Source organism: Athene cunicularia, assembly GCF_003259725.1.
Source record: "Athene cunicularia isolate RWA chromosome 4 unlocalized genomic scaffold, athCun1 chr4_part1, whole genome shotgun sequence".
In the NCBI taxonomy this organism is placed as follows: domain Eukaryota; kingdom Metazoa; phylum Chordata; class Aves; order Strigiformes; family Strigidae; genus Athene; species Athene cunicularia.
The window spans coordinates 3,011,219-3,037,708 of record NW_020799098.1 but is presented as its reverse complement, the minus strand read 5'-3'; positions in this window follow the sequence as shown (position 1 = coordinate 3,037,708).

The following is a 26,490-nucleotide window of genomic DNA, read 5'->3' as shown; positions in this document are numbered from 1 at the left end:
AGACACGTTTTTACAAAATTATTTCAGTGTCACTTCCAAGTCAGTTGTAAGAGAGACACAAAAATAACCAAATTTACAATAACAATAGTTCACCTTTTCACAAGTCAGCGAAGGAGATTCCAAGATGACATATTGTAAACAGCAGTTTATGAAAGAGCTAAAGTCAGATGGCAGAGTTCAACTCCTACCTCATCCATGGACAAGAAAATCCCAGAGTGCAGAGTCAGGCAGGCCCTTGTCTTGTGGCAAGGTTCTGGGACAGGCTGTCCTTGGAGATGTCAAGAACCATACCCAGAATTTGCTGGACCATTGTGTCCTCGGATCAGTCTTTTCTATCATTTGTGAGCTCACTGCAGTTAATGAGGTTTTGTTTAGTTTTTGTGTTTACTTGACTTAAAAACAGTTGGCAGTGACAGCCTGACTGACAGACTAAAGTGACTTTCCCAGTAGTCTCACAAGATATTATGCCAATGAATGATGGTACCAGATCATCCTCCATTTCCACATTGTTATCCTTTTAGGGTTTTGATTTTCACTTGGGACATTTGAGCATTGTGGTGGAGATGCAAAAGATTGACTGGAATAAGCGACAAATGAGTCCAAATGTTTTGGATCTGACACTGGATGAGTAACAGCAGAAGGGAAATTCCTCTTGCTCCACAGTAGGTATTCACACATGAGACAGGCTTTCCAGCCTCCCCTTGTTGACAGTAAAGGGAAAGAAGTGCTTTTTTTGGCCTCAGTTTCCACAATATATTGACCAGCAAAAACTGCTTTCCAAGCTCTATATTTATCTCAAACTCTTAGGAACTGAATGCTCTCCCACCCGAAGAATTTGTGAAAACAGTCATGAACACAAGGTTACAGCCTCAACACACAACACTGCAACAGCATGATGATAAGAACCTGAAAAACCACACACCTCTTCCAGGGTGCTTTATAGCCTCTAGAAAAAAAGCTTTAAAACCTCTAATCTAATAACTCGGTATTGGCGGTTCAGTTGCAAGTGGGATAGTTTATGATTAGATTTTCTTGTACTGACAAGAGTTGCCACACTTGGTACTTTTATTTGTCATAAACCTGAAAACATCTTTATAGAAGACATTGTGATGGCCAGGTCAGTGGCAACTCACAAATATACTACACATTAAAGATTCACTGAAATAAGTGATGTCTAGTTCCAAATATGCAATTAAATGATTCCACTATTTAGCTTAACTTGAAATCTCTCTTTCACAGACTTTCTGAACGTATTTCTCTCGCTCTTGGGTAATCAGCTTTGATTAAGGCTCCTTACAACAGAATGGTGTGACATTTGTCTACAGTTCAGCCTACCTGCTTGGGAGAAAAGCCAACATTGCATCAGAGTTCCTGGACTTACAGAGTTCAGAGGATGCATTGGTATTAATTACACTAAACTGAACCAAGTAGAATTACAACACTTAAAGACCAAATCTAAACCCTGCTCAGTGTAAAAGCTCGTTTTGCCAATGATGAGGCCTAGCATAAAGGACACAGACAGCATAAAGATGAACCAATAACCAGACTGTATTTGACACAAAAGGGTCAGGACATGGGTGAGCACTGGGGGTACAAACAAGTCAATCAGGTTATACATAATCGACATCAACCCCAATGACCCCAACACCACCACCACACAACCAACAATGGGTGGGATAAACAGTGGAATGCAGTCTCCCATAGAAGGGACAGGAGACAACCAGGTCAACCAGCCAAACACATCAGACCAAGGAAGCCCCATCATGAATCCCTACAGAGCCCACGTTTACAAAAGCCAGACCTGAGTGGAGCCCAGTCCCAGGGAGGCAGGAGGTCCTTCCCCAGCAGGGAACTCTGCACAGGACACCCACCTCACACACAGACACTGCTCTCTCCCTGCCAGGGGTCCCAGTTTTGACCCCTCAGTGGGACACCTGACCTTGGGTTACTCACTGCAGACACCTGGGGCTCGTTCACCCAATGGCTCTGTCTGCAAGGCCGCCCCACCCTGGGGGGAAGCCTAAAGGGAAACTCACACCCCTTTGGGAAGGGCTGTGGGGATCACCCAGATGTCAGCCTTAATTGTGGGCTTGGGGTTGAAACCCCAGCATTTCAAAGCTGTATTAGTATCTTTGATCATCAAGTGGGTTTTTTATCCACCTTTCGCAGAGGTCACCACACTTCTAAGTATAAAGCACCAACCACATGTATTACTACAGCTCTATAAAGCTCAAAAAAAAAAATAATTTTAAGCATTCCTTGAAACTAATTTGTGTCAGAACTTACACTGCAGTTTATGATTCCCTCATTCTTCATATCAGTATAAAAATATTAGTCGCATCAGGTTAAAGCAATCTGATCAAAGAGGCCAAAGGAAGGAGTTTTCCTGGGCAGCCCTTGCATTACAGATGCTTAGTGACTTGCAAAGAATAAGGTGACAGTCTATTTTAAGTGACTGAGCAATGTGAGATTTTTTAATGGGTGATCAACACAAAGACCTCTGTAAACTGAAAGACTCCCTGTAAATTTTAGACTGCTCTTTTCTGGTAGAAGGACATATCTAAATCTGGGTCATCCAAATTTTTCTTATCTTGTGCAAAGTGGTTTTGGGGTTTATATACCCCTGGCTGTTGCAGAGGCCATCTGCCAAAGAGAGAAGCAATGCGCTTTCCTCCAATGTCAAAAGCTAATTCAAAGAGCGATGCAGCAGCAAACCAATGGAACATAACATGATGGACTTATCCAAAGATTTTCCTTCAAGAAAATGGTATTAATTTCAAAATTCTCAGTCAAAAAGACGTCAAATTAGATTTCTGGTTAAGATTTTCAGTGTTGAAGGAGATCAATATGGACTTCAAATAAGCACTCAGCAGAAACAGATTTAGAATTAAAATCTCCAGGTTTCAATCCATTGTCTTCCAGAACTGATTTAAGCAAGAGGAAAATATTAATTTGAAATGTTTTGCTGAAAGGCGGTTGTCCAACTTCAGGCCTGTTGGTATCTCACTGGCTTTTATGGGTTTGTTTTTCAGCCCTTAAATACATGGAAATCCAAGTACAGAGCATATTAAACAGATAGGCACTACAGCAAAATGCTGTTGTGAATAAAAGCAAAGCTCAAAAAAATAGTTGAATATTTTAAACTACAAAAGTCAGAGTGTCCTGTGATACACAAGCAGACTTTGGAATGAGTACTGCTCAGCAATGAGAAAGACTATCTTTTAAAGAAAAAATTCACATATATGTATGTTTTTGTGATAACCCTATAATAATAAACTAAATCTGTTAATTCCTAAACTGAGTACTCTCTGAAAGTTTGTAATCAATAGAGTTTTTTCATTGCATTTTCTGGGCTCTTGATCTGTAAAAACTGGGTATGTCTAACAAGGAAATAATCTAAGTACAAGGTTAAATTTGATTTACGAGAAGGTAAAAGTGTGTGGGGGAAAAACTAATAAAAATTCAATACATTTTTAATGATATTTTTACCTGGAAATTAGTACTAAAGCAATTCAGAGCCTTGATGAAAACCACTTTGGAATCTAGATGAAGAAATTTTCCATTTCTGAGATGGATCAGAGTCCATCTCAATTAAAATGATGGAAAGCATGACTTCATTAAAAAACCCTGCCTCATTCAAAGACTGGCACATTGTTTTCATCATATTCTCCCATTGTTCTGAATACTGTATTGAGTGAACCTGATGTTTGGAAAGAGTGAGAATAGGTGTGAGACACTGAGACACTTTCTGTAAAACACAGTGATTTCTAGTCACAGAGCAAGCTCTATTAGAACACCAAATACGGTTATTTTACCATATCTACAATAAAATTTATCTGATTCATTGAAGATGGCAAGAGTTACTGTTTAACCTGGCAAATTACAAACCCACTTTCTTCATTGTCATACTTATTTCATACCTTAAACAATCACAGATTCACAGAATCAACTAAGTTGGAAAGGACCTTGCAGCTCCTCCAGCCCAACCATGACCCTCCCCCTGACCGTTCCCAACTCCCCCAGATCCCTCAGCGCTGGCTCAGCCCGACTCTTCAACCCCTCCAGGGATCCCGGGGACTCCCCCCTGCCCTGGGCAGCCCATTCCAACGCCCAACAGCCCCTTCTGCACAGAAATCCTTCCTGACATCTAGTCTAAACTTTCCCAATCAAGAAGTTGCAAAATTAATTTTATGCAGTCTCGAATACTTCGAGAGGAAAAAAAGGTATGTCATCTCACGTATTTAAGATGTTCCTTACTTGAGGAGTCATGTCTCCAGTCCTTGTCCTGCTGTCTTCATCTGAAGAAACAAGGTCCAGCTTTCTTTAGTTTTATTTTATGTATTTGGATTTTTATTCTAGGAATTGCATAGTCAATGTATTTTGGAGCTCATAGTGTGTTCCTTGCTAACTGCATGAGCGTACTGATTTTGAGCAGTTCTTGCCTTGTATAGGTTGGTGATTTTAACATTCGTATTACAACCGCTGTACAATGAAGAAGTCTTTTAGTTGTTATTCTTGACAGTTCATTTACTTTTGTCTGAAGAGAAAGAGAATGACCTTAACTGCAGAAATTATTTGTTTAATGGATATTATCCTTCTTGTGGAAGTCATTAAGTTCATGAAAATATCTTCTTGAAATATGGAATCCAGATACCTGGAGCTGGAGGTGTATCAAATATTCAAAATGCCAAACATGTTTTTTCTTCTCATTTGCACCTTGAAGCACAGCTGCCAGGCTCAGGGAGACAAACATTCGGGTTTGCATATCTCTTTTCAGGTGCTGATCTATATTACTACTGTTAATTAAGATGTGAAGGTTTTTTACAGCTGTTAACAAGCACGTGAAGGAGATGTTTACATGACAATTTGCCTTGTGAACTGCAGAAGAGAGTCACAGCTTCTTTATTTCAGTGGTTTCTGAATGAGCTAAGCAACTGGTCCTGTCAGCTGAGCCTCTCTCACTTTTCAGGTACATCGAAGCAGGAACAGCTGTTCCTCAGGTAATGAATACAGGCAGTCTGAATTTTTCCTCCATTGTATCCTCCCTGCTAGGAGTTACATGCAGGATGTTTAGGAAGGTAAGTGCTGCCTGACCTGATACTGTCCTGTCCTACTACCTCTCATGGACAGAGCTGATAGTCACAGCCATTATTAACATATGTACTGCACACGTCAGGCCAACATGGGTTGTATCACTTCAAAATGACATAACTTGGGACATAACAAGTTCTACAGGGTTATTTCTCTCACATATTCTCACTCCTCTCTCCTGCTGCAGTTGCTGTCATGAAGGTGGGGTTTTTTTTTCCCAATTCTTAAATATATTAGCCAGAGGCACTACCACCCTCGCTGGCGGGCTCGGCCTTAGCCAGTGCTGGGTCCATCCTGGAGCTCTCTCGGACATGGGGGAAGCTGCAGCAGCTTCTCACAACAGCCACCCCTGTGCCCCCCCCTGCTACCAAAACCTTGCCACACAAACACAATACATTCCACCCCTACCTAAAAAAAAGGATAGCAATTGCAAATAGAATAAACAATGCACTGACAGCAGGTGTCACATTAGTTGAATGAGTCTGTTTAGGAAGAGAGAGGACACTGAAGGCAAAGATGTGCTCAGACAGAGGTGAAGCCTCAGACCAACTCTGTAAGCACACCATTGCCTGTACCAATTTTCCAATCAAGGGTTTCGTTTTCAGTGCTGAAGGATATCTTGCACTGAGAAGCTCAGGCAATGAGGGGTTTGACAAAAGCCAGGGTTGTATCTGACTCGAGATGGCAAGCAGCTGTCCAAAGCTATGTTCATATTGGTCTGAGCTGTAAGATCCGAACTGCTTTGTCAGCCGTCATACCAATTTACATTTATAAGGTAGGTTTTTAGCTTAGGGACTTCATATTCAATTGGTTTAATGTCAGTTTGGATCATCCTTTTTCTTTATGTTCTTCTTCACAGTGCCAATACTAACTGGTGGTGTCAGCTACAGATAATTGATCTCTCCTATTTAAACGTCAGCTAGGTTGTTCCAGATTGCGGTGGTGAAATCTTGCAAAGCATGTTTTGTCTTAGAGAGCTAGGAAGAAGGATTTAGAGGCGGCAGTACCACATCATGAAAATGGCAAGACATTAGCTGCTGTAAAAAATATCTGGAGGTTTCTGTAGCAGATTGCGTATTTCTTTAGATCCTGTAAGACTAAATTCAGAGTCTAGATTTAGAAACCCAGTCCCTTGTTGAGAGCACTTTTGGAATCACTGACTCACAAATACAGGTAGACACAAGATCAAGTTACAAGCTTAGGGCTTTTAAAACTTGCTGAAAAACTTCAAGATGAAAAAGACTCTGTCCCTAGGATTTCTGACAAAACCCCATCATTCAGCATGCCGAACAGGCAGTCTCCGTGGAGAATTGGGTTGCCATGCTGCTATCAAAATTTGCAATATATACCACAGTAAGTAGAATATAACAGCATAGCTTAAAGCAGGGTAGGCAAGCATGACAAATATTTCAGAAGAGCATTCACAGGCTCCTCTGTGCTCACAGACAATTACCAGTTTACACTGCCTTGCTAACACAGATCCCTGTGATCATAATTGCTGGTTTTCAAGATCTGAGAATCCCAAACATGTGCCTAATTTATCCAGTGCCCGCATCCTATAATTATACTAATAGAAAAGACTAATTTTTCAGTACCGTAATGAGGACCTGCAGATTACAGCAGCGGGTTTCTTCTGAAGTGTAAGATACATGGGATGGTTTCATGTAAAAAAACGTGATGTCATAGAAGTCTAGAATATATACAAGTGGAGACAGTTGACCCCTCTTCCTGCCCAGAAACATAGATGGGGCATTCTTTTGTGTAATTACTGATTATAATCTACTAAAAAAAAGAGTTATAAATTATGATTTTTTAAATTTATAAACCTAATTTTGCTTTTTCTTTTCAAAATACATTTTTGCCTCAGTTAACTGAATGGTAGTTTAAAGATGTAAGCAATGTGTTTGTCTAACCTGGCCTCATCATACATTGATCATTAAGAAATTACTGAAGGCATAGAAACAGCTCAGCATCACAAATCTCTTCTTAAATAATGAGGAAAAAAAAAAAAAAAAAAAAAAAAAAGGGGGGGGGGGGGGGGTCTCCAGACGTAATTAATCTGGTCTAACCTTTAATTTTCTTCTTTCCAGACAGTCATACATGAGCTAGTCACCCAAGGCTCTCTTAAGAATTAAAGGAGAGAGCTAGGCAATTTTCAGTCATGAATCATCAGACCTACTTTACACACCTGCATCATGAGGTGACTCATCCTCCAGACTCATTTGAGCATAGCCATCTGATTCCCACCAGCTACAAAGGGATCCTACAGTCATCAGCTCTGATGTAGATGTTCGAATTGCACATGTCCACATGTACTTTGTATCTTTCCTTTAGCAGGAGACTGATTGCAAAGCTGAGATACCCATCACTCAAATTTTCATATTTTGTGAAAAGCGATGAAGACAAGGTAGTCGTGAGACTGCTAAGGAGAGAAAGCATGGGGTTTTATATTTGAATCGTCTAGTCACTTGTAAAAAAAAGGTCTTTCTTCTAGAAATCAAGTGAAAGTTCCTCCATAGAAATGTTCCTTTTCCTTCTGTGGGGCAAATCCAGTCTATAAAAAATACTTGCAATTGTAAATCATTTAAGTATCGTCCCCATAAAGAGATGGAAGGCATCTCTCCTCTTGGGACAAAAGAATTTCCTTCTCTGCCCACTAAGTTCCCAGTGGAAGTATGGAGTAGGACACACATTTCTCCATTTTGAACAACTTGGTGGTTAACATGGGTAAACTAAAACTGCCCAACTCAGAAAGGAAGAGATAGGTTGCTATCAGAAAATCTCCATTCTGTGTTGTATTAGCTTTAAACAGTAGAAGAGACCTCACTAGCCAACAGCAATTACTCTCCACCAATTTAGGTTTACTCTAGGATTATTAACTAACTCTGCTGATTATTTATACCAACTTCCTCCCATGTGAACACAATGAACAAAGTCTGTTTTGCAGACTAAGTAACATGTAGAGAAAGGATCAATAATATTTTGTTATGTCTTGGCTCAAGTTTGAAGCAGAAGGTCCAGGAGGCTGGGCAGACACTGTGTATACAGTTTCTGAAAAAATAAACCAGGGCTTCTATAGCATTATCAGCAAATTAGATCAAATTAGACCCAAACATTTACAAAAGAACAATGGCCCTAGAGATTCAGGTGCTAGTTTTAGAAGGTTTGGAACTGAAATTGCAGGTGCTTCAGTGCATTTACACATATTCTCATCTTCATTTGAGCTCCGCCTTCGCAGAGAAGACACTAGGGCACACCAGGAAGATAGTGAGATGGTTCTTATGTTGGATGGACAGTTCAGATCATAAGGGTAGGAAAAAATATTGGCAAGACTGCCTCAGAAGAGCTAATCTACTTATAACTCAGTTAATGAATGTGTATCATGAACACAGCTTTATCAAAACCTTTTAATCAGTGGTTATCTCTTCAATCATCTGTTCTGACTTTGAAGAGTTTTTCTCCAATGCAACCATGTAAGATGGTGGCGTTTCTCATTTTATAGAAGTTTCTTTAATAAATGACAGCAAGATAAGTAGTTCTATCAAAAGACTAATTAGGTACTTTGATGTCCCAGATGCCAGAATGAATCTGAGGGTTGTTTCAAATCCTTGGCATCTGTGATCAGAAATTTGGTGTGATGGCATCATATTCACACATTTACTACTGATCTTCTCAATTCCAGCTTCTCTAGACTAAAAAACCACCATATCATCTTTTTTCCTCAGTCCTAGAAACGCCTATGTTTTCCAAAGACATATGATACCCATCAACTGATTAAAACCCAAGCAGATGTTTAAATTCCAAGGAAATTAGTTTACCAGTATCATTTTGCAATTCTCCTACAGTATTTATGGAAAGAATAAAAGACTAAATGAAGTATAAAATGAATTGGCAATATACTAAAGACAATAATTCCCTCTCCTAGTCAAAATATGTATCAGACTGCAGTAACTTTGCAGCAAAGCATAAAGATTCCCAAGAAAATTTGATTGGCTCATGAAGAAGCTATAAGACAACTTGGTTTTTCTTTGAATATAGGCAGTAGTTTGGAGCACTGTGTACATTAGGGGAAAAATCCATATTTTTGAAAGTCATAAATTGGTACATTTTTAAGGCCATATTTGCTTGGTATTTCAAGTGAGTTTAGAATGCAACAGAACTACCCATTTTATTCATTAAGCATCTACAACTGAGTGTTTTTCATAGCAAACTTCAGGTTTGCAAAATTATGAACTTTCTTTCCCCAAAATTCCTCATCAGTAATTGACCTCTTGCTACAGCTCAGAATACATTACATTCATTCTTCTTGATAAAGGTAGAGCCCACATTGTATCTTTTTAAAAGTCCCATCATAGTCAGACGTTAGTCTTCGTCTAGTACTGGTTACAAACCAGGAATAAAGGAGAAGCTTGATTTAATCCGTTTTCATGAGTATGAGTGTAAATAATAACTCTGGGAATCCCAGGGAAACGTCTTGATGTGAGATTTTTCTCACATTCTACACAAAGAAGTCTCACATACTGTAAAGGGAAATGTTGTTGAGAGTGATAGTTCTCCATTAGCGGTAATATACCCAACACCACCAGGTACACTGACTTATTCCCTTCCTCAGCTGCTTGGTTTGGCTTCTGCAGCCTTTCATTGGCAGGGTAAACACTTTGCTCGACAGATGGAAAGAGATGAAGGTTCAGCTGTTAGGAGAAGCATTTCTCCAGCAGCTTGACCAGTTCTTCCCAAAAGCAGGATTTTAGAAGAGTAACCAGCGTGTGCAGACACTAAGCAGGAGGATATCTGTGGAGTTCTCTATGGCTTGTCTCTGGTAAGGATGCGGAGATCCAGACACCAGGATGTGTGATCAGCACCTTCTCTTATCCAAAGATCAGTAGCAGATTCAAGCCAGGGCTTTCTTCCTCCCGTGCTATGTGGCTTTTCTTTCCACATTTCAGTTATGAACACAACTTCAAAGGTGTGCTGGTTTAGGCTGGGATAGTTAATTTTCTTCATAGTAACTACTATGGTGTTATGCTTTGGATCTGTACTGGAAAGAGTCTTGATAATTCATGGATGTTTTCGTTATTGCTGAGCAGGGCTTACACAGGGTCAAGGCCTTTTCTGCTCCTCATCCCACCCCACCAGCGACTGGGCTGGGGGGCACGAGTTGGGAGGGGACACAGCTGGGACAGCTGACCCCGACTGACCACAGGGATATCACAGACCATATGGTGTCACACTCAGCACATAAAGCTGGGGGAAGAAGGAAAGGGGGGACATGTGGAGTGATGGTGGTTTTCTTCCCAAGTCACTGTTAAGCATAACAGAGCCCAGCTTTCCTGGAGACGGCTGAACCCTGCCTGCTGATGGGAAGTGCTTAATGAATTCCTTGTTTTGCTTTGCTTGTGTGTGCAGATTTTGCTTTACTTATTAAACTGTCTTTCTCTCAACCCATGGGTTTTCTCACTTTCACCCTTCCAATCCCACTGGAGAGGAGTGAGCAAGCAGCTGTGTGGGGCTGAACTGCCAGCTGAGGTTAAACCATGACAAAAGGACATGCAAAAAACACCCTAATTTCTACCTGGAGATTAATGGGACTGCTTCTGGGACAGACTCAGCCTTCAAAAATCAAATAACCAAATGTGGTGAGGAACATGGGCTAACCTTTCCCTGACTGCATGGTCTGCAGACCCTGAAATGTTAGCTCAAAATTCTGAAGATAGTTTACTGTGAAGGAAAATAGAGAGAGCTACAACTAGGAAAAGGTGGTGAAGATGTCAGGTTGTAGGAAGCTATAAAAGTTGGCATCACACATCTAAAAATCACAGGTTACTTGTGAGAGTGTTTTTTGCACTCTGAACATTTAATTTTCCACCACTGGACTGAGTTGTGATGGAATTGCTGAATTATTCTGAGGAGAGGGGGGTATGTGTATAGGGACAAGGGAGAAGCTGTTATTTTCTGATGGAATAGGTCTTATTCTATATGCTAAAGAAACAGAAGTCTGGAATTACAGCATGAGGTAATTTAAAGGTTTGGAAATCAGGCAAACTATAAAAAAATATTAAGTGGACTTTCAAAAGCGATTCTGTAGAAAGTAGACAGAACAAAAAGCAGCCATGGCTCAAGTCTGTGTGCTTCCTTCCATCCTTGCTTTCAGATCTGGTTTATGAATAGTGATGCCAACCAGAGCATTGTGCTGTTTAAGGCTCACCAGAAAACAGCTAGAAAGAAAGTTTGATGCTAGGATATCAGGGCTTTTTTGAGGTGACATGAACTTGCTATACCTGGGGTTGTGCAGCTCTTGAAGTTCTGCATCTTCTGTTTCTATTTCTGTATATAAACACTTAAGAGAATTAAGAGTGTTATTTCTTGTAGCAACCTGTAAGCCTGTGGATTGCTCTGACTTAATCATACCTGTGTATTGCCTATGTTTCCTAGAATGTAGAGACTTTGAAAAGCCTTAATAAAAGAAAGATGAGTCACAGCTGATTAGTCATAGGTGGGATTGGCTTCTAAGGGTTGGTTGCCCTCTCGCAGAGCTGCTCTTCAAAATACCCAGCAGTTGTCATGCTTTCTCCCACGCTGCCCTTAGGAGTGGGAAGAACTCAGTAAATATCCACAAAGTCCCCTTGCTGCCCTCTAAATCCAGCTTTCAAAATGCCTAGAGAAGGAAACAAACTTAGCAGGGTGAGTCCATTGCTGCATTACAGTCATTCTATTTTATGACAACAAAAGTGAAAGTTTTCTTATACTGTCCCTGTTAATTATTTTGCAACATATTCTACTTCATTTAAGCTTTATGAGACAACAGTCATACATGCAAATTTGTATACTGCCCAGCAAAATGGTGCCTAAATTTCCTCTCAGACATAAATAGCACCAGGGAAAGCACCACATTAGCATGCCACTGTTAATTTGTGAGCATATGTGAAGAGTATATACTTTAATTAAATTTGGATTATGTATGGGAGCTCTATCAAATCTTGCAGTAGATGAAGAATAACCTTTCTTCCCCTGATGATGGTTTTAGCAGCTGTTTGGAAATGAGCAAAAAAATCTGAATTCAAATAACGGTTCAAAAGAACATTGTTAGTTCAAAAACCATCTGCACCTACTCCAAGTAAGAAGGCTTTGCCAGTGTTGTCAACAGTAGCCAGTCAGATTGGAACAGAGACAGCTGGGCCACTGAGACAAATAAGCATTTTTCACGGTGTCTTCAAATAAGACTGTTTCTCCTTAAAACTCCTTCTAAATTTAAAATTGAAACTGTTTGCCAGTACCTTCTTAAATAGGTACGTAAACCTTTGATAGAGATGGAAACCCTTTCCGCTGAAGGATCGGGTAAATAACTTGGACATAAGCCCACATCTACTTTGATTAAACATATCAGTATCCTTTTTTAAGAAGCGAGACTGCTTACACAGAAATGGTGGCCTCAGTTGCTATAAAAAATAGCTTATTCACACCAAAAATATATGGCCATATATCATTCTCCAACTATACTACTGCTGCATCCCCACCAAGGGAGTCAAACATTCCCTTAGTTATACTACCCAGCAATAATCCAGCTCCTCCAATATGCTGAGACTTGGTGAACTCTGTCTGAGCCATGTACTCAGAAAAGCAAACAAACAAACAAACAAACAAAAGTCAACATGGCATTGGGTATGTCCATTATGTGGGATAACTGATAAAAACCATCATAGCTTCCTCTGCCACATCCTTAAACATAAGGGAATGTCATCAAAAGAAGTAAACTGGTAGCTATTTGCATGTGACAAAAAAAAAAAAAAAAAAAAAAAAAGAGGAAAAAAGCCCGACCACCTATCTATGACTATTCAAGCCAAATTCATCATGTTCATGCCAAAAGTTGCAGAGCCCTCGAAAGGAGGGCACATGTAATGACACAGAACCTAAGGTGACTATGGATTCCCCTATACCACAAATCAAAATGGGTCTTCAAGATAAATATTTTTGAAAGACAATATAATTTTATGTCAAAATCACACCAAAAGGCACTGAAACATTGTTGACATAAAAGTGCTCTGATGTTCAGCAGCTAAGCCTTTAAACATAAACACATCCGATTTCCTTCAAGAAATTATTCTGAAAAGAGTTGGAAAAAAAATCAAAATTCGACATTTATCAATTGATATTAAAACAACTGAGAAGGTATACAGCAAATGCTGTTGCCTCTGAAAGGGGTTTAGATGAAAAAATTTATAAAATAGAATTAGAATTCAGAGAAAGCAATAACATTTCAAGACTTAAAATTGTTGTCAAGTGGCAATGTATTTGACAATTCAGGAATCAAATCTATAATTACAGCAAATTATGGGAGAGATGAGTAAAATTCAGGACAGAGTCTTCTTAAAAAAATCTGTGTTAAGAGGACCCTAAAGGCAGTGTTAGCACATTTATTTAATATATTCTGATCATGTCATGATTCCTAACATTAAAGGGTCCTAATCCCATAGACAAAAGGTGCTGAAAAAATAAAATATATTAATAACTAGAGGTCAATCACCACTAAATAAGGCTGCAAATAGTTGCATGGATACTTTCTATTAGGTTGGCAAAGACATGCCCAATTAACTTTTGACAAGGAGGGATTATATTGCTCTCCAGCTGCTTATAAAATGAAGATCTTGCAGCTCACCTTGCAACATGCCAAGAAAAAAGCAAAAGGTCTTGGTTGTGTTGGTTTTGACTTTTTAATGTGTTAATGTCTCTCCTGGCTGTTAGAGGGGAAAAGTTTTGACCAACATATAATGAAAGTACTTGAAAATTACTATCAGAATGTTATAACTGATCTATAATAGTGAAAGGACTGTACAAATCTAGTAGATCTAAAAACTGGGATCAATTAAGGAGGCCCAGTATCACTATTTTTCCATCTGGCAGTTGACCTGTAATCTTTAACAAGAAAAGGGTGGCAGTGACTATCAGTAAGGAAAGTCACTGCTATGGAAATCTCAGATTATTTGGTTTTGTTGAGTTAATCAAAGGTTTGAATTATACCTTGACAACTGTTGTGTCTTCATACGACTTGGCTGGCCTTAAGGCTCATGTTAAAAGAGTTACAGGTTTTTTATTAAGCCCACTCAAAACTAATTTAAAAGCAATGACTGTAAGGTCTAGAATGTAGGCACTGAAGGCTTGAATATGACAGCTCGAGGCAAGTCTATAACATACCCGAGACTCCAGTTGGTCCTGAGTTTAAATGAGCAGAACTGGAAAAAGCTGAGACCTGTTTCATGAAAATAAGTAAGGTACTCTTGAAATTGCTGGAGAAGCTCTCACTGTTTCGTGCATTCACAAGCCCAAGACTCCTCATCGAGCTGATCATTCAGATGCAAAGGATGCTTCACCCTCATCAAATATTAAAAAGTAGAAACCAGTAAGACACCATCTCCTTGCTTGACCACAAAACAATTTCCATATGCTAATACTAGAGATGGAGAGGTGTGAGTGATGAGATCTCCTAAATTTATTCTTATATGTAAGTTGCTGCTCACATGTGCCACTCCGCTTTGGTGACATGATGATCCACTAGATTTCTTAAAGGGAGAAATGAAGTTCCAGAAAAATAGGAAGATATTTCTGACTGCTGGAGACATGGGGAAGGAGAGATGTGCTATTTCAGAGACAGGTCAGACAGGCTTGAAAGGTGGGCCCGTGAAAACATCATGAAGTTCAACAAGGTCAAGTGCAAGGTTCTGCACATGGGTCAGAGCAATCCCAAGCACAAATCCAGGCTGGGCAAGGAATGAATTGAGAGTAGCCCTGTGGAGGACTGGAAGGGTATTAGTGGATGGAAAACTGAATGTGACCCAGCAATGTGTGCTGAAAGCCCAAAAAGCCAACCATGTCCTGGGCTTCATCAAGAACAGTGTGGCCAGCAGGTCGAGGGAAGGGATTCTCTCCCTCTACTCTGCTCTTGTGAGACTCCCCTGCAGTGCTGTGTCCAATTCTGGGGCTCCCAACATCAAAAGGACACAGACATGTTGGAGCAGGTCCAGAGGAGGTCATGAAGATGATCAGGAGGCTGGAGCATCCAAACCATTCTATGATTCTATGAACTCAAAACTTGAGTTGATATTTGCAGATGAAAAACTGATCCCGTGGTGGACTTTGTTGTCTGCTTTGAGAGCAAACCTACCACAGTCAGGGATGCAGCTGCAGAAAGTTTGGAAGCACAGTGTTTTCAAAAATTGGTCAAACTCAAACACAGACCTAGTACGTATGGGAAGTAGAGGCAGGGATTGCAAACAAAGAGGGATAGAGAATCATCACAGCTACCGGGGTGAGCAATTTGGGTGGCCAAATTGGGAGTTTAGGAGCTGTGAGGGATGGGAGCAACAAGAATGGTCTCTGTAGGTACATAAGCAGCAGAATGAAGACCAGGGCTTGCTGCTGAACAGGGAAGGAAAACTAGTGATGAATAACATGGAAACTTTGTGCCTTCTTTACCTCTGTTTGAACTAGCAAAATACTCTCTCAGGCCCTCTGGATCTCCATACCTAGTAGTAAAAAGTTACAGGAGACAGGTACCATCGGTAGGGGTTAACCACTGCCTCAGAAAGGGACTACTTAAAAAGTCTAGACACATACAAGTCTACTGGACCCAAAGTGATGCATCTATGGATGCTGAAGAAGCTGCCTGAAGTAACTGACAGCTCTACCATCTGTGAATTTTTGCTTTGCTCAAGGGAGGTAACCCTAGTGACTGGTAAAAAAGTGAATGGTCAAATAAGGCAGGAAAGACAATTTGGATATCTTCTGGCCAGTCAACATCACCTCAAACTATGGAACAAACTCTCATAGAAAACATTTCCAAGCACAGGAAAGACATAAAAACAACTGTCAGAAATAAAGATTGTTCAAGAGTGAGTCATGCTTGACACTGTCCTGATGGTCTTCTATAGTGAAAGAATTAGCTACAGAAATCAGGCTGCAAGTAGAGTCATCAACAGTCTCAGGTTTAAGCGGTGACATTCAAGAGTCAATATTGCGGTAATGCTGTTAAAATGTCTTCATCAAGGATCACAGCAAAGGGGCAGAACACACATTCAGAAAGTCTGTGACCTTCAGAAAGTCAGCACCACCCTTGGCCTGGGGGCGGTTTCTGCAAGCTGGAGGACAGGACCAACCTGAACCATATGAAATTCAACACAGAGAGATGCAAACACAGCATGTGAGACAGAGCAGCACAGTGAGTGGATGCAGGTCAGCATCAAACTGACCAGGTATGTGTGCACCACTATGGGAAGTGTTCAAGATCAGGTTGTACAGGGCTTTGAGCAACCTGAAAAGATTGGAAAGTGAAAGATGTTTCTTCTCGTGGCAGGGGAGGGGGTTGGACTAGATGATCATTAAAGGTCTCATCCAACCCAAACCATTCTATGAATCTCTGATTCAGTGATTCCATGATTCTACAATTCTATGATTTTACGATTCTATGATTTGATGAACTGGCTGAGGAGCAGCTCTGCAGAGAACAAAGCAGCAGCCCTGGGGACAGCAAACTGCACAAGAAGCAGCAGAACACATGGCCACCACAGAGGCATCACCATCCTCAGCCGTAGTACCAAGACGGCATCCACCAGTTCATGGCAAGTGAGTGTTTCCTTCTGTATGGCACTTGTGAGGCCACGTGTGAAGTATTCTTTCCAGCTTTGAGCCCTCTAAATACATGAGAGATGTTGGAGAGAATCCAGACTACGGACCCCCAAAATGCTTGTGGGACCAGAGTCTTCCACTATCTAAAGCCCTGGTCTGTCCTTATAGGTAAGGTGCAGCAAGTCTTCTTAAACAGGCACAGTGCAAGGACAAAAAGCAAAGCAGCAAATTCTTTTTAGACATAAGGGAAAAGTTCTGATTTTAAGCAAATGTTTGGGCATGGGAACCAGTTCCCTAAGGAGATGTTAAATTCCTACCCTTGGGGACATTCAAAATTCATCTGGGCAAGGCTCAGAGTAACTCCATCTCTCTCTCTCTCTGCAGATAGCTTTAATTTCAGCAAGAAAGGAGCTTGTCGAGCGACATCCACAAGTTCTTCCAATCTGATTTTTTAATTAAATGTGAGATGTGATGTCATGGAGAGGGAGTACATACATTAAAGTAAGCTAAAATTAGTTTCCCTTTAAAACACTACTTTTAATACATTTAGTTACATAGTTATTACCTGATTCCACTGTCAGTCACATTTAAGACTTTTTTAACTCAACATTTTCCATCTTAATATCTTGTATTTCTAAGTGCTTTCTTAACTCTCCTGGGTTTATTTTTCTTAATTTTGGAATTTAACATATCCTTATTATCTTTTTACTGTTTTTTGGGTTGTTTGGTTTTTTTTTTTTTATTTACTGTTTATACTTTCAGACTTAGTGCCATTTTAATTTTGGGGTTTTTTGAGAATTAATGAAATTGAGTTAATCTTGTTTTTAGATTTCAAAGCAGTAAAAAAGATTAGATCATTAGACAATGTTATTGATGCCCAACAAAGCTACTAGTGTGGAGAAGCAGTCCCAGGAACCTTGTCACAGCTGAAGGGAAGGTCGAACTGGGTCTGGGTGTTGATGACTCATTTTTGGTAGAAATAAGTTTATTTTGCTATTAAAAAACAACATTAAGGGGTCAAGAAAAAAAACAAGACATTGACTTTTGCAGATGATGGTTCCCTTTTACTCAACGGGGCTTTGCATCAAACTATTATACCTTTCCAACTTTTGTATAGATTGCCTGTATATGAAATGTCTCTTTTCTCTCCCAACATTTTACACAGAAAGGAAGGGCCCAGACATAATGGGACTTTTTCACAAATTTCCTTAACATGAATTTAAAACAGGTGCATTCCGAGGCTTGATTTTCCAGCTTTAATTCCTCCAAATTGCTTTGCTTTCTCTGAACAAGAGCTCTATCAAGAAAGAAAAGAGAACCCAGAATGTATGTTCAAGAATAGCAGAGAAGTGAAGGGGATCCTTCAAATTCTTTTAAATACTCTCTATGACACAAGAGAAGTAACCAGAGATGGAAATACAAGCCATGTATCTTCATATATGAGATCCATCAGTCAGCCTCATTCTGTTTCTGTCTCTCATTTAAAGTGCAAACCATGAAGACTAACTGTACAAAGTGAAAGATTGATAAATAATAGCACGGAGACTGGATGGCTGCTCAAAGAAGCCTTGAAATCATTAGTATTTTTTTCTGTGTTAATTTGGCTACAGACAGACCAGAGAGTACTTCCTTAGATCACTATCCATGAAAACAATGGTAGTTTTGAGTTGCTGGAGTCTTGTTCTGGGATTGTTTCTTATTTCTTTCACTTACTGAAGTTTGTAAGCCCATGCACAGGAGGATCAGACACTGTGAGATGTCTGAGTGGAGAAAACCAATCCAATTTACCAAAAAGAGCTGCTGGGTGTTACAGCTGGACCATGGGAAGTGGATGGAACAGATTCATCAGTGTTGAAACTGAGGTGTATCTGAAGCAAAAGGAGAGACTTCCAAGTCCTAGAGGCTTCACACACCAGGCGAGCACCAGAAAGTCCTTCTTCCATGTAGTCTTTGAGTGCTCCCTGCTCAGCCCTGCTCCTCATGATGAAAATGCTCCTCCTTATGCTCCTCATAAGAAAACTTCTACAGCTGCTGCTCATGCTTTTCTCTCAGAACAAGGACTTCTGTCTTCAAGGGAGTCTTCCTATCAAAAAAAATCCATACCACTGATCTCTGAAAGCCTGTTAGGAGGAGTATATTATGTGTTTGCTAAAGTTAGTATAACAGGTATAGAAGATCTACAAGTTTCCATTCTAATTTGTGCTTCTGTGTAAAAATTCTATCTTTCCTGACCCAAGAGAACTATATGTGGACCTCAAAGTATTATATACAGTGATCTACTTAATCTGCAAAGTGAACTTAGAGAAAATTCACCTGCCATAATCAACTTCATGAGATATAGAATAACTGATTTGATTATTTTTAATAAACACGGATATTCTAGAATGGATGTGTCAGTGTGCAATAAGTTACATTTACGTGTTGGCTGTAGCGGGAAATACAGGAACAAGCTGTGTGATTTCAGCAGTTGTTCTCTCAAGATCCAGAAAAATCAAATCAAATTGGAAGAGGCTTTGAGAAGGGCCGGGAGGAAAGAGACAGAATGGAAACCTCACCATAGGAAGAAACAAATATAATTTTGTTTATTGGGTCTATAAAAGTGACAGACTGAATGGAAGATCTGATTGCCTTCCATAAATGCATTGGGCTAAAATTGAAATCGCTAGTGAAATTAAGACAGGGTAGGAACAAGAACAAACATGACCAGTAATATATTTGGGTTGGAAATTAGAAATTTTTTTTGCTATTTCCAAGCAATGAAGTTCTGGAACAACATCCCATTAGGACTTGCAAAACCAATTAGTTTGCAAAAGATAATAAACTAGTAGGTCTCACAGATCCCACGAGAACTGTGGAAGATAGGCATAACATTCAAAATTATCTGAACAAATTAAAGATATGGTCTGAAATAAATAGGATGCAGTTCAATTCAGGAAATTACAAGACACTGTTTTTAACTGGGAATAATCAACTGCATGGAAACAAGATGAAAAATTCCTTGCTGCAAAGGCCTGTAGAAAAAGTACATGGAAAGAAGAGTGGGTAAAAGAAAGCAAGAGTCAGCTTTGCCAGGAGAACACACACTTCTTACTGAGATGTCTACAATATTGCCGTCAGTGTAAGGTATGTGAAAAAAAGCATCCTGCTTTTCTCAAGCACTGGAAATATCCCAGTCACCAGTTCAGACACTATAACTACAGAAATAACATGAATAGTTCAAAGACTAAAAAAAGGCAATAGAATGATGAGAGTTTTGGAAAATAAAGCTTGTAAAGAAAGAGCCAGAAGGAGAAAGCACAGTTTAGTTTTAGGGAAAACAGCATTGCTTCAAATAAATGTAGTCAATGAAGGGTTTTTTTTTTTTTTTTTTTTTTTTCATTATTAAGTTAGACATTCAGTTGTTACTTTACTTGGGAAGTTTGCCAAGCAAATATTTTAGAAAATCTCAAAACAAAGGAGCAATGTTTCTTAATGAAGTTGCACATAATGAACATATTTCTTACACTGTGTTCATGATGCAAGTTAGACACACCGCAAGAGTCGTATCTGGGAGTACTATATCAAACTTTATACATAATAAAAACTAGCATAAATATAATAGTTAATAGATTCCCAGAAACTGAACAGTCATAGTTAATGGAAACATAGGTTTGTATTAATTATGTAACAACAAAAATAAAAATATTCCCCTGTTTCTCAGGCTGGTCTACAAATAGAAGCAGCGCTGGTGCTCTTGTGGGCATTTCTACACATTAACAAGCAGTTATCTATCTTCCTCTGTCACTTCTAATTAATAATACCATGTAACGTACTTTAGAAGTTCAATGCCATGGTGATTAATTGCCACAAAGAAAAACCTCCATATGTAATTCATCTCTAAGTTCCTATGTTAATTACAAACCTGCCACTTGAGGGTGTTATAAATATTGATTCATAGTGTAATGTCTCATTCAGCTTTTCCATTTGGACATGTCAGTGTTGCTCATTATCATGGTATTCAAGTGTACAAGGAATTAAACTTCTTTGAAGAGATATGATACTGTTAGGAGGGGAATTAAGCATGGAAATAGCCCTGAAATGGAAAAAAAAAATAAAATGTTGTTGTTAATATATCATTTTCTCACAATGGGAAAACCTGGAAGTTAATCACTGGTAATAGGAGCAAATTTGAAGTTAGAAATATAACAGCAAGAAGCACTATTTTTCTGTATGTGACAGTAAATATGAGGATCTTTTGACTTTTGCTCTTTCTGCTGTAATTTGTCAAGCAAGCAGGTCAGTGGGAAAAAAGTCAAGTATTAGAGTAAATGGAACAAGGATGAGATCACCTCATGTCCAGATAAAGTCATACCTCGCACCTTCCCTAGACACCACTCTGTACTCAAAATGTAAATATAACCGCAGCTGTACTGGGAGGAGTTGTGGTGGTCTCCAGGGTAATTCTGCCCCTGACAAAAGCACAGTGATTTGTGTTGTCGTTGGCCTTAGGGAGGCCAGACTACCATGACTTTACTACGACTTTACTACATTGCTCTGACCAGTAGCAGAGGTGACCTGAGTAGAAAAAAATTCAGCCCAATCTCTGTTAATTGTGTCTACAGAATACCAAGAGGACTGACAGATAATAGGATTAGAATGACTCAGAATGGTAAAGCTTATTAAAACTTTATATTCCACCCACATAAAGGGGCAAAACAGCTCTTTCACTGGGAATCCAGAACACCTGTTCCATTAGAGATCAAATATCTTTTTTGTGTGTCTTCCACAAAACTTTCAGGACTTGGGTCAAGATGATCAAAAGAAAAAAAATAACCCAAAACAATGTTTTCAGGATTGTTTGCTTTCTTTTTTTTTTTTTCTTTTTCTTTTTCTTTCCTATCTGTTCTTTCCACTTCTTGAAAAGAGTCTTTGCTATCCTGTACAAATATGCTCAGACTTTAAGAAGGTGGATGAGAGGAGCATCTGAGTTTCCTCTGAGTCTGGCAAAGGTGCAGTTCAATTCAGAGCAAAGGTTTGGCAGCTGCTCTTGGGAGCAGGAAGGAACAGATGCCAGTGAGAAGGGCCACACGAAGGCCAGAAGTTACCTTTAGGTGACTTTACAAGATCTACAAAATACAGCTGGAAAAGTTCACCTTTGCACAGTAAACCCAGTTCTTTGTGTTTGAATATTCCCAGCTAGAGAGTTTAGTCTTGAAATCCTCGTTACAGAGACAGTCCATCACAACCCAGGTTTTTTCCAGTCGTCGTTCAACACTTGGTGTTCAAATGTCTGGAGTTGAGTTTGGAGTAGACAGAAAACGGGCACTTCCTTCACTGCCGGAATGAATGCATTTTAAAGCACTTGGTATTCCCAAAACTAAAATTAAAACTGGGAAAGGGTGAGCATTAGAGATTATCCAGTCTGAAAGATTACAGATTGAACCGCATTTTTCTAACGCTGGTGAGTCCATCGCTGTGATCTGTAGGTTCTTTCTCAGGCCATCAACCTTTTGCACTAGATTTCACCATGCATGGTACAACTGCAGATGCAGCCCACCAAGAGAGAGGTGCATTGTCTGATACGCAGCTAAGGAAGGGGAACAGAAGAGGGCGAGGAAGGAAAAACAAGAGTGCTCCTGGAAAGCAGCTCCTGAGAGGCAGTGATCCCCAGGAGATTACTGGAGATGAGCCTTCAGCTCCCTTGCAACGAAAATCAGTTGATCATTTCCCATGTGTCCGTCATATTAACCTGAAATACACAGTTTAGCATTCAGTTTAGAAGTGGGAAGTTTTGCTTAGAAAAGTGAAAATTTTCAGCAAAAGTAGATTTTTCATGATCTGCTGTTGAGGGGAAAAAAACAACCCAAGGAGACTCCCTCGTCGAGTCTTCACTTTCTAACTTTAGAATTGACTAGATTGAACCTTCCAGTATTGGTCCTTGTCAAAATTTTCTCCTGTCATAACAGGACAAAATAGAGCTGCATTCATTCACCCTAAGGCTTCTCAGGAATGCCTGCCCTGGTTTCTGTTATTATCTGGAAAAGGAAGAGAAATGACAACTCACTTCAGGAGTCATTTTTTATGCACTTTGTGTCTCACTTCATCAATTTTTTAAGGGTGGTTAGGATCTAACCAGCTGCTTATACCTTGCCTGATAGCTTGCTTATTTAGTAAGTTATTTTCTTTCCTTTCTGTTTTTGTTATTGATGTTTGGGTTGGGTTTTTTTTAGGAAGGAATAGTTCATGGAGCACAAAAAAAAAAGATTTAAAGAGTATTATTCTCAGAATATTCAGTTCTTGGATCTATAATCTTTTGCTAGCTGAAAGCTACAGAGGCCTTTCAAATGTATTTGGTAGGTCTCATAAACATACAGTTTAGTGTTATTTATAATAAAGAGAAAAAAAAATATCACATGGCTGCAGGCTATAAGTCTTAGATTTATCTGGACTCCTCTTACACATTGATTCATAGCTGAAGTCTCCTAAGAAGGTTACTCTGCTGACTGCATTTGTGTACTAAAGCTTTGTTTTTAATGGGGATTTTATTGCACTATTAAATTGTATAAGATGTTTCTGTATAGAATAAACACATAAGCTGAAAAAAAAAAAAATAATCCCTCAGTTTTAGAACAAACTTTGTTTTCGGCTCAAGTGCTTAAGGTTTTGGGATAAAGACTGTAGTGATACTGAAGAGCGTAACCGACAAAATCAACCACCTGGCAAATCTAGAAAGTTTGTAGATCAAACTACATAGGAGTTAAATAGAAACTGTTCCAAAATATTATTGTTTGATCTTGTTATTAGTGGCTGGGACATTTATAATCTAATTATGCCAAAAGTCTTTGATAGTCTGTTCCTGCACTCTTCCAACACCAGGTAGTCGGCTATGGATGTAGTAGACATGAGCAGTATGTGGACTAAATTTCTGGGATAAACATTATTTATCCAGTCTTTTTTTCCTCCATGTTTGTTTAACGTTGTATTGTAGAACTTGCCCAAGAAGCAGAAATCAGATGAAAAATATTAACTTCAGTGCAACACGACTCCAAAGCAGAGCAAGAGCTATTGCCCATAGATTAACACTGAACTTGAACAGACAAATAAATGAAGAAATAAGGTACAGGTGAAGGTATGCTTTGTGGCTTCATTTAATTGAAGATTCATTGACATTCCAGCCTAAAGGATATATTATAAAAAGTACATGCAACTCTATTACATAACGTGTTCCATCGTACTTGTTAATTTATAACACTGTATGTTAAAGTAGCTGCAATATTAATAAAGTCAAAGGAAACCATCTAATATCCAGTGTAGAAAAATGGCAGTTTGGTTTCCCAGTTTGCCAAACCCACTTTCAAAAGGTCATGTGAGGTGATTATTCATTTTTAGGATTTTTCCTCTGAGGAAGGAATAACTTTTCCCACTAGTTGCCTTTAAATTATTGCCAGAAGTGTTCTGAGATAACTGAAAAAGATACAATTACACAGCTTTATTATTATTATTTATATCTTATGTTCTTTAATTTCAGCTCAAACATCTCACACATTGTCTCTTCAGAAGCCTGAGTCATTTCTGCAGCTGCCTCCAAGATCTATTCCTTTCCCGACACAAACAGCCTCATTTTTTCTCCATGAGAAATAAGACTTACATAGAAATCGATCTCCAAAAGTATACCTCATCTCAAGTTTTAGACACATTGGGCTTTAAGAATCTTTTCTGTCTTCAAGACGGCATTTTGTACAGATACTTAAGAAGTCTGAGTCAGTAAAAACTATCCTTAAAAACTCATAGATCATGGGAGAGGGGAGCAAATTCAAGACAACAGCAAAGATACACTTTAAGAAGAGAATCAAGAGCACCTCTCAAACTCCCTAAGCAACAGTTTCTGGAAATAGTGGAATTAAGTTATTAAACATTTCATAAGAAGTTACATCATAGCAAGGTGATAAAAATACAGCCGACATGGAATTGTCAAGAACAAATTATGTTAAACCAGCCTAATTTCTCTCTCTGACTGATAATTTAGCCTATGTAAATGGAGAGAAAGAAGAAGAGGCAACAGGTCTTAAAAGTTTTTCATATTGCTCTGGTATGATTTTCTCAAACAAGTTAGGGAATGTGGACTATATTTTACATAGGAATCAGCAAATCACCTCCTAAAACTTTTGGAGGAGAAGAAAAGGACCTCTTTTTGGTTTCCCGTAAGTGGATGTTTCAGGTGGAGGCCCTACAGGATCTGTTCTGAACCTGGTCTTATTTAATATTTTTATTGGCAATGACTATGGAGATACAAAGTAATCTGATACCATTTGCAGCTCATTAAATTAAAAAAAAAAAACAAAAAACCTGAAAATACTGTGGAAAACAGAACCAGAATTTTAAGTCATCTTGGTAAATTTGACAGAAATTTTAAAAACTTTATGGTAACATGCAATTAAAAAAACAACAACAACAACAACAACAACAACAACAAAACCCCACCAAAGTGGCATAAGAATGAAACGAGGGGAATCATGCAAAAAAAGAGGCCTTTAGAGGTGTCTCCTCCCCAGCAGATTTTGGCTGAACACAGATGAAATAGAATCAGCATGGATCCTGCTGGAAAAAGTCAAATTCCAGCCTAGACTATGTTAGTATATGGTAATTATTATTCTCTATTTGTACAGTGATGGTCTCAGCTGGAATACTGACTTCAGGTTTGGACACTGCAATTGCAAATTCAGTCATACTTGGGAGAGTTCAGAGAACTGTCCTAAAAATGAGAAGAGGTTTAAGAGCATGACTTGTTGAGTAAGGTTTAGAGGAACTGAGTTAGTTTTGTTTAAAAAAGGAAAGAGTTAAGAGGAAAGTTTCAGGGTTTTGATATACGAGGTATTGTTACATGGATGAGAATCCTCAACATTCCCAAGGAGAAAGGGGGTGAGAACAAATCAGTGTAATCAGCAAAGGCTGAGGTGATAAGAATAGGAAAAAAAAAAAAAAAAAAAAAAAAAAAAAAACAACACACAAGTACAATGATAGCAAAATAACTCCGACAGTCTGAGGAGGGTCAAAATACCTCTTTTACTGGAACGTTTAGAACAGACTTGGTAAACACATCTGAGGTACATCCAGTTCTTGCTTCTGCCTCAGAGGTGACAGCAGCCCTAGATGACCACCCAGTGTTCCTTCAAACCTGATGTGTGTTTGGAAAAAAGGAGGCATAGGAGCACTACAGAACAGATACTGGATGTCCTAATCCAACGTGTCATGTACTCGCTGCTATGATGGTATCAGAGAGCTGAACTGAGATCTCAGGGCACAGTACAAAGTAATAAACCTTTGAGCTGAAAACGTTCAGAAGTTTCTGTTACCCTGGACTCAACTTTTCCAGGAAGACAGTTTTGAATTTTTAGTACTCAACTTATAATTTCTTTTGGAAACAACATGTACTATTCTGTGCTGTGGGACCAGGTGTCACGTTCCACTCTGGAGAGGGGGACAAGTGACTCAGATTCACAAATCCCCAATTGGAGCGGACAACAAGTCCCAAGTTCAAGCATTTATTAACTACCTACAATGCACTAATTGAACACATGATAACTGGCTAAGTACAGAGCAAACTATGGCGAGCAATACAATATGGTTTGCATTTCTTAATAGAAAAAGGAAGAGGGAGATAGAGGGAATGGGGGAGTACAGATCACCGGTCTGGGTTCCTGCGCTGCTCCTGCCAGCGAGGATTCCAGGAGGCAGCCATCTTCTTTGCTGGCATCCGTCTTCTTTGCTTCACTGCTCTCTCCAGACGCTGTCTCTTATACACAT